Source organism: Cricetulus griseus, chromosome 2, assembly GCF_003668045.3.
Source record: "Cricetulus griseus strain 17A/GY chromosome 2, alternate assembly CriGri-PICRH-1.0, whole genome shotgun sequence".
NCBI classification, from domain to species: Eukaryota; Metazoa; Chordata; class Mammalia; order Rodentia; family Cricetidae; genus Cricetulus; species Cricetulus griseus.
In genome coordinates, this window is record NC_048595.1 from 215,687,428 (window position 1) to 215,697,191 (window position 9,764).

A 9,764-nucleotide genomic window follows, 5' to 3' on the forward strand; every position below is an offset into this window, starting at 1 on the left:
TAAAGGCAAGTTTGACAAAAGGAGTAATAACAAAGTCCTGGGAAGGATTCAAAACATGGAAGGACAAGCAGCACCCAGGGTCTATCGATGGTGTGGCTGTTACCACCCTGGGTCTGAAGGGCGAGAGCAGTTGCTGGAAACCCAAAGCGGAGCATTAGGAAGTGGATAAAAGACTTTCTGTGGAAGAGACGTACACCGTCCCCCAGTGAAGCAGAAAGGGACAAGAAACCATGAACAAATGGGGAGTATGGGGGAGGGAGAGGGATGTAGGAGAAAGAGGAGGGGAGAAGAGGAGGGTAGAGGAAAACATGAGGGATCAGGAAGATTGAGTAACGAGAGGAATAGAGGAGAGCAAGTAAAGAGACACATCAATAGAGGGAGCCACTGTAGGTTTAAAGAGAAATCTGGCACTGGGGAAATCAACCTAAGACCAAACCAGGCCCCCCTGAACGTGGGTGTCAGTTAGGAGCACTGAGCAGTCTATGGGACCTCTGGCAGTGGAACCAGGGTGTATCCCTAGTGCATGAATGGACTTCGAGAGTCCATTTCCCATGGAAGGATACTCTCTTAGCCTAGACAGGGAAGGGCCTAGACCCTGCCCCAAATGACTTGACAGATTTTAGTGATCCCTCATGGAAGGCCCCACCCTTCCTGGGGAGTGGATGGGGGATGAGATGGGTGGGTCATTGGGGGATATGGGAGGATGGGAGGGAGAGGGAACTGGGATTGATATGTAAAATAAGATTGTTTCTAATTTAAATCACTTTCTGGAGAATAGTGATGACCTTAGGCAATGGTCACAACCAACCCAATCCAAACCTGCAAGGGGAAAGCTGGAAAACACATCTTTCCCTCAACCTCCTTGTCACAGGTTCCTCATTGGCCAAGGCAAGAGGAAATTTCTGTATGATCCATACAGAACTGATTCCTAAGCAAAGGAGGGTAGAAATCATGGCAAGTGGACATGGTATCAAATGGAAGCTGTCTAGGTCAGAGCACTGTCTCTGACCCTCAGTGTGCTCTCTGCCCCATCAGGCATTTGAAAGCATGGATGTCCCTATTCAACTCCTAAATCCTAATAAGGTTCCATGCTAACCTCAAAATGGCCAAATCAATGGCGTTTTCAAAGAAGGTAGTAAAGAGAAACAGGAGAAACCACTCCACCAAAGAAGCCTAATTTCTCCCAGGGTATGTGTGACCAGGGCTAGAAATCCTCAGCTTCCTTCTACCACCCACACCATGCTCCTACTGCTCTCTGCCAGCACCTTAGTTACAAATGCTTTGGAAAGGGTGACCCCCAAACCTCCTCTCTCTAGTATGAGCCTTGGTTCTTAGGTGTTATTATTAAGTTGTCTCAGCTTTAACTTGGTAAAGACCAATGGAAAATGGCTGCTAAGCAAGCAGGAGCCTCTCCTGAATGTCCTCTGAATCCCACGCATAGTCCTCCTTGCTCCATGGCGTAGCAACAATCCAGTCTGCCTCAATTATCAATCAGTCAATTGTGCATGCAGTACAATGGCTGAGAAGTTGGTCTTCAAATCAAAATCCTGTGTGTGGTCTCCCAGGCTGCACAGCAATTAAAAAGAAGGGCTTTATCTTCCATGCCTCAGGAAGCGGGTAGGTAGTGGTGGAACATACCTTTCCCACTGGATTGAGTGGGCAGACAGCACACTGCTGTCTCTAGAGAAGGCTGTAATGAAAGGCCCAGGCCCGGAGAACCCATTTAGAATCCTCTCTATTGGAATAGGTCTTTGGGTGCTCAGGTGTTTCTGTGAAGAACTCTACTGGGGACTCTAAACCCTTGTCTGCAGTCATGGTATGTGAACTTTTGCATTCATACCCCATCTTGTCTTCTCTCTGTTAGCACTAGGAGCTAAAATACCAGGTGCCTTTTACCCAGAGTACACAACCTGAGACAGACCCTATTTTCATGGATACATATGATATAGTCTCTCTTTACACAGATATGTCTGTCTGACTTTTGCTATGTGCCATTCCATGGAGAGAAGGGTGTGTGTGACCCTGGGAGCAGCTAGCTTTACCTGTTTATCCTCTTGTTCATACTGTCAAAGTAAGTTAGTGAATAAAGATTCAAATGTTATCTTTAATTTGGCTTACTGTCTTAAGGAACCATTGTAATATATAGTGGTTCTCTCTCTCTCTCTCTCTCTCTCTCTCTCTCTCTCTCTCTCCCTATCTCTCTCTCCCTATCTATCTGTAGAGTGATATATAATATATATATATATGTATATATATAGATATATACATATCTATATATATACATATATATATATATATATCACTCTATCTCTCATCATGATAATAAGCTCCTCCCTTGTCTATCCAGAGACAGAACGAGAAAACAAAAATCATGAAGTAACCTCTGCTTCCAGTTTATACTCCAGCCTCTGCTAAAATAACAATCCTAAAACAATGCTACTTCCTAGAGAGATCAGGAAAAATTAGTTCTGCTGTCACACTTTGTTATTTAACCTTCCCAGACGTTGCAAAAACTGGCCAGACCAGATGATAGTGCACTATCAAGACATGACAAAGGACAAACTCTAGTCTCAGCCTCTAATGTTTAATGAACAGATTAGGACATCAATATCCACAAGAAAATGTAAACAGAAGCTGTTCAGCCTTAACTGGCATATCAAAGATTTTGTTCCTAGTCTTGTTCTACGGTTCTCCTATCCTTCATTGTGATATGGTTCAGATAAACCTAGAGTGTCTGAACATTCAGAGCACATCCTCCTGTGTTGTTTACATCATATATGTTTCATGGTAGGTGCTCCAAATTATGGGATATTAGTCCCACTGAAATTTATAGAATAGGGCCAGTGAGATGGCTCAGCAAATAAGGGTGTTTGCTGCTGAGCCTAATGACCTGAGTTCAATCCCTGGGACTCACATTGTGGAAAAGAGAATCAACTCCCCAAGTTGCTGCTTTTTTATTGTTGTGGTTGGTTGGTTGGTTGGTTGGTTGGTTGTGGGAAACAATATGCTTCACTTGGAAATATTGTTCCAAAGCATTCATCATGTGACCCAAAAGGTAATATGGAAAGAGACTGTAGTACAAGCACAAGCCAGGTTTCAGGATGAGAAATTTGGTTTCTGTGCCAACTGCAAGGCAGACCCTATGGAACTACAGGATATATTTAGTTATCATTTAATAGATAAGCCATAGGGCACATTTGAGAAGCTCTAAGATGAAGTTGAAGTTTAGAGTTCTACAGTTCTGGATTAAAAAACATTTTTCCTAGAATTTAGTTGAAGAGAGGGAGGAATGAAGAGCGAAGGGGTCTGTACCAGGTTGGAGAAACCCACAGAAACAGTTGGCCTGAACAAGGGAGAGCACATCGACACCAGATGCTGTCCGGGAGGCCAGTACAAGACTGATCCAGACCCCTGAACATGGACGTCAATAAGGAGGCCTCTGCACTCCAGGGAGCCTCTGGTAGTGGATTAGTATTTTTTTTCCTGGTGTAAGAAGGGATATTGAAAGCCCATCCCACGTGAAGGGATACACTCTGGCCCTGGACACATGGGGAAGGGCCCAGGCCCAGAACAGGAAGATTTGGTGGACTTTGCAGAGCCCCCGTTGAGGGCCCTACCCTGCCTGGGGAGTGGTGGGTGGATGGGGTGGGGGGTAAGTTGGGAGTTGGGGAGGAGGGATGGGGTGAGGGGAGGGAGGGGGAGAAGGGACTTTCATGTGAGACAAGCTTGTTCCCTAACTTGAACTAATAAAAAAAATTAAAAAAAAAAAACATTTTCATCAAGTGCAGGCAGATCTACAAGGTTGAAGTAAGCTAAACAAAGTGGGCTGCCTACAACCACATTTAACCCATAAATATTGCATCCAGAAATTTGACTTTTTTATGTGTAGCCTCATGGATGTTCTATGCCCATCCGATGAAGGAAAGAAAACCCAGGGTTGATTAATAGATGAGATTACTCAATAGTTTGGTATGAGGCAAAAACAGATTGTTATTATATTGTAGACTCATGAAGGAAGAAGATAAGCTACAACTATATAAAAAAATACCATGGTAGGCACACATTTTGAGAAAGAAACAGTCAAAATAAGAGCATATATGGGCTCAGTGGTAGTTCCAAATAGGTTGAGTTAGGTGGCCTGAATCCAGACAGAGCTAAATCAAAGAACTAGAGACAAAAAGTCTGGGCAAGTGTGGTAGGAGACCAAATCGCTAATGGATATATGGATGATGAAGACTGCTCATGAGATTTTAGATGAGAAGCAGGACTTAGGAATAGACTATGGCCATTCATGTCACACTCCAACAAAGTATCTGTCTGTACATTGTCCTTGTTCTGAGTATGAACATGAAAAGCTAAGTAATTTGGCAAAAGAAGCTTCAAGACAGTGTAGCATTTAGGTTATGACACGAGTGTTACTGGCTGCCTTTAGCTGGGCCCACAAGTCAGAATTAGAAACAAAAAGCAAGGCAGGATGGCCTGAAAAATGTGTGGTTGGGCCAGAAAATGAGCAAACTGAGGATAATGAGGATGTGGTTGTTAAAGAGATGCTAACCATTAAGATGAAACCAAGTGCTTTGCACTGTAACAACGGAAGGATGTGGACCAGTCCTTGTCTTTTAGACCACCAACCAGTTCCCAAATCACCACATGGAGACTTAATATTTGTTATGAAGGCTTGACCTTATCTTTTGCTCATTTCTGACTAGCTCTTTCAGTTTAAATTAATCTGTTTCTCTTTATCTACCTTTGGCCCTGGACCTTTCTACCTTTTCTTTCTGTGTGTCATATTTGTCCTTCTTCTTCTGTGTCTGGCTGGCTGATGGCTGCCTGGACCAGGGGCACCTCCCTCTGTGTCCCTCATTCTCTTGCCTCCTTTGCATAGACTTCTCCTCCTATTTGTTGTCTCTGCCTGCCAGCCCTGACTATCCCTTTCCTGCCTAGCTATTGGCCATTCACCTTTGACCAATCACATGCCTTTAGTCAGGCAAAGTGAAACAGCAACACATCTTTTCTTAATTAACAAATACATCAGACAAAACCAATTGCAACACACCTTTACATCACTAACAAAGGCAGCAGAAGCAAATGTAACATACCTTTACACAGTTAAAGTAATATTCTGTGATCATAAGCAAATATAGCACACATCCACATAGTTAAATATTCTCCAATGAAGATGTGTTGACAATCCTTTAGGAATTGGCCAGTCCTCATGCATCATCACAGCTCCCAGACAGTAAAGTTCTAAAGTCACTTGAAAGACTTCCCTGAGAGTGCAGGCATGGTGTCCATACTCAGGAAGTCAAGTCACTCAGTAATGACCACTCTAGCTGCATTCCCAACTTAAGCTAGTAGAGGCCATTTGCATTGTTCATGTGGTGCTGGTTTTGCAGGCATGGAGGATTCTAGAGTTATGGAGTTGTGGAAGCTTCCATCAAGACTTTGTAGGACTACGCAATGTGTAGCACCATCAGATTGCCTGCAGAAGTCCCTGAGAAGGCAATGCTCTTGTGAAGCCATGCAAGAAAAGGGTAAATATATTGTCGACTGTAGGGTGTGGAGTGTGTGCTGTGCAAAGTTGCAGGGAATAAATAGAGCAAGTCCAGGTAAGAAGCCATGTGCCCCAGGTCCCCAGACATGAAGCTGCAGGATTCCCTATAATGTTCCCTAAGATGAGTCATTGTTGCTTTGATCTGATCCTTGATTATCTATTCTTCTATTCTTCCATTTTTTGAATGGAAAGATTCATCCTGTACCATTTTAAAATGCATATTTTTTTATATTTACAGAGGCACATACCTACGATGTTTTCCTTGAATCTCAAAGGACACTTTGAACTTTAACTTTTGAACAATGTTGGAATTATTATGACTATGGAGAGTCTTGAAGCTAGACAGGATAATTTTTTGCACTATGAGGTGACCATGGTTAGGGTTTGGTACTCACAGTACAGTGTTTTATTTTGGCATCAAGTTGACAAGAGCTGGACAAATGGCAGTTAATTTTCATAGTCAATTTGATTTGACTAGATCGAGGAATACCTTTAGGTGTGTCCATGAGAATATGTTTAGAATATAACAGAGGGGATATGGCCCACCCTGAATGTGGGTAGTGTCATCCCATGGACAGGGAGTCCAAGCAAAATGGGAAAAAAAGATGTTTAAAAATATAAAGACCGCCTTTAGGTTTCAAGGAATGCAATCTAGATGGAGAATTAGATGTGGCCCATGGACTGAAGTTTCTTAGTCTCTGGTATAAATTAATCCAAATCCAAGGAGGTCCATGGAACAATATACTGCCAAAGAAGGGGTAGTGCTTAGACTGGCTGACTCCTACTAGTCTCCCTTATTCTTCTCTATAGTAAATAACTGAAGAGAGAAAGATAGGAGCTCGGAGAACACATGGAGCTGCCCGGAATATGACAAATGTAAGGCATGAGTGGCTATTACAGCCCAACCCACCTCCAGTGAACTCAACTTTGACTGGCTCACTTGACTGTACACTCTATATGGCAGAAGAAATGACCAAAGAAATAGATCTATAGATTGTTCTTTTTTTGTCACTATGTCCAAAATGCCTGACAGAAGCAACTAAAAGAAGGAAAGCTATGTTTTGACCATGGTTGAGAGGATTCTGGCCATCATAGCAAGAGGGTGTGGCAGGGCAGAATGGGTGTGTCATGACAAGCAAGGAATGCAAGAAAAGGGAATGCTGGGTCTCCCTTTTAAATGATCATGAAACACACACACACACACACACACACACACACACACACACACACACACACACAAAGCATAGTAGAAGACCAGGAGATAACTCAATCAGTAAATTACTTGCCACACAAGCATAAAGACCAAGTCTGATTCCCCAGCCCCCATGCTAAAAACAGAGTGGTGATGTGTACTTGTAGTACCAGTGGGAAGGGAGAAACAAGTGGATCCCTGGAACTCATTGGCTAGCCAGTGTAGCCTAGTCAGTGAGCTTCAGGTCTCAGTGAGAGACCCTGTCTCAAATACCAAAGTGGATGGTTCTGAGAATTGAAATCTCAGGTTGATTTCTGACCTCCCCAGGCACACGCATGTATATACAAAGGTACAAACATGCACACTCATGCTCTCAAGTGCATGCACACACACACACACACACACACACACACACACACACACACACACACATACACACACAGAGACAGAGAGAGAGAGGGGGGGGGAGAGAGAGAGAGACCACACATATAATTTCATGCACACAGGAACAATATTTCAGACTAGATTATCTGAGATTCAAATAAAGTTTTATTGAAACACTGCCCTATTCTCTTTACACATTTTACAGACTTTTCTGTTCTATAGCCATAGACCTGAATAGTTGCAACAGAATCCATATGGCCCATAATACCTAAACTACTTACTTGCTGGCCCTTGAGGGATAAAATTTTCTGACCCCTTATATATACTACTCCATTTTATAATGGAATGCACTGTGCACATCTAATTTTATAGTTCAGTGGGTTGGAAAACACAAGTTTGGCAATTGGATATCCCATGGTCAAGAATTCAATCTGTCCCAAGACCAGGAGCCAGTCAGGGTCTCCCTTTCTAATGACTAGTGGTTGTCAGAGTGTGATGTAGTCTCATTCTCAAACCCCAGGGCCTGTGTTGTGCTGTTTCTGCTGTAGTTTGCAAGGATTCTGTATAGCCTTTTTATCTGCCACTGACAGGGGGGCCATTGGAGTAACAGGGTCTATGTCATAAGACTAAGTTAGCTTGGCCTATAGCTATTTTAAGCTTCAGGTCCCACTAAATAGGTAACCTTATGAAGTTACCTATTCAATGAACTGTTAGAGCCTGCTTATGGCATATGTTTCCCCAACAGCCCAAAGAAGGCTGTAAAGCACTTCAAGAAAGACAAGAGACAGCACCTTGTTCTCTCCCATGTCAGGAGGGATGTCCTAGTACTATAAACTTGTAAGTTCTCAGTTTCTTCCTCACTCACTGGGAGCATACACTGCACCATGTCTACATTCTTCTCCAAGACTGCTTCCTTGAAAACTCAGTTTGTGATTCCCTGGAGATTGAATCTAATGGCATATCCTTGACCCTGATATGTAAATACAATCTTTTTTTCACGTGTGAAAAATTTAAAAGTATTTGAACCCTAAAATACTATCTATTTGCACCAGTACAGATGCCACACCTAGAGCTGAAACTGAGCTCAGTGTCATTCTGTATTAGACAGAAATCTCAAAAAAATATGAATGTGTGTGTGTGTGTGTGTGTGTGTGTGTGTGTGTGTGTGTGTGTGTGTAATCCATCCAACCACCCACCTATCTAAGTCACAATGAATGTGATTTCCAAGTAGTCAGGATACATTAAATCCAAAATCTTGTGTGAATGAACTCATGTCTCTTGCTCTAGCACTTCTTTGTAGTGTATGTTCTCTGGGCTTCTGCTTGTTAGAAAACTCATTCAATCCATTGAGCATTTCCTCCTTGAAGATGCATTTTTCCTTGTACATGTTCTGTTGGATGTGACTCTCATTCTAGGCTTAGGAGTGAGTGTGGAGAATTAGCATTTGTGGACTTCAGAAAGAGCTGAAAGATCAACTTCACAAACTCAGTTACAGTTTGAACACATATTTTTCTTCTGTTGGGTGTTCTATTCTAATTCACTAATGGCCTTATATCCATTGTACCCAAGATTGGTTTCACAACCATTTCATCTGGATGACAATAGGATAGAGGTTGTTTTAACCCATACCACAATGGATCCAGCTCCCCATAAATATGCATAATTGAGTTTTCAAAACTTCTAAGCTCTGTTTTCCCCTCATGAAGCATTTGTAAGGCCAGGAGAAGCCAAGTGACTCACTACTGTTGCCATAGCAACTGTATACCTCAGCCAGTTCTTTCCTACAGCCCTGTAACTTTCACTGTTCTCCATCCTCGGGTACCACCTATGAAAATTTGAATGTCATAATGGAACCACATGAGATGGCTTACTCATATCCTGTATTTTTCTGAAAATGCATTTATTCCTGCATCCTTAAAATATGAGACACAGATGCCAGAATCTTACTTCAAAGGTATCTTTTCTTGTGACAATTATGGAGCCAATCACAGAATCAAAGTCCAAGCCAGAAACTATTGGCACAAAAAAATTCAGAGTAATTCTAAGAGGATTTGATGGAGGAACTATTTTTAAAAACAAGGATATGATGAGTAAAGACTACAAGAATAATCACCACAGAACCTCTGTGACCTCTAGGCCCAAGGAGAAAGGAGTATGTATGACCTGACACCATCAAAGAGTCATGTAGAGATGTAGTGTCCAGTATTAACTTGACAGGCCCAGAGGATGATGCCATAAGGAATATAGGGAGGTAATTCCTCTCTTCCTGAGGATGGCCATTGGTCAACTCAAGTACAGCCAGTAGGAAAAGAGCTCGTTAATGTAGAAATAACATCCTCCAATGAGTACAGATGGCCTCCAAAAGTAAAGAGCAGGATAAAAAAAAAAAAGATGAAAAGTACATTAGAGAAGAGACAAATGTAAACTATGTACTGCCTCACATACACCAAATATACAAATCTGCAGATTGAATGATAATATTTTATCTCAGGACATAGTAACATGCTCCAGAGCTCTAAAAATCTCCTAGCAAAGAAGTAAGCTTGTTGCCCAGTTACCCTAAAGTGAACATGTAGAAAAGCTTTGTTTACAAAGACGAGTCATTTCCTAGTGCCTCAGTTGTTAACAGGAAAC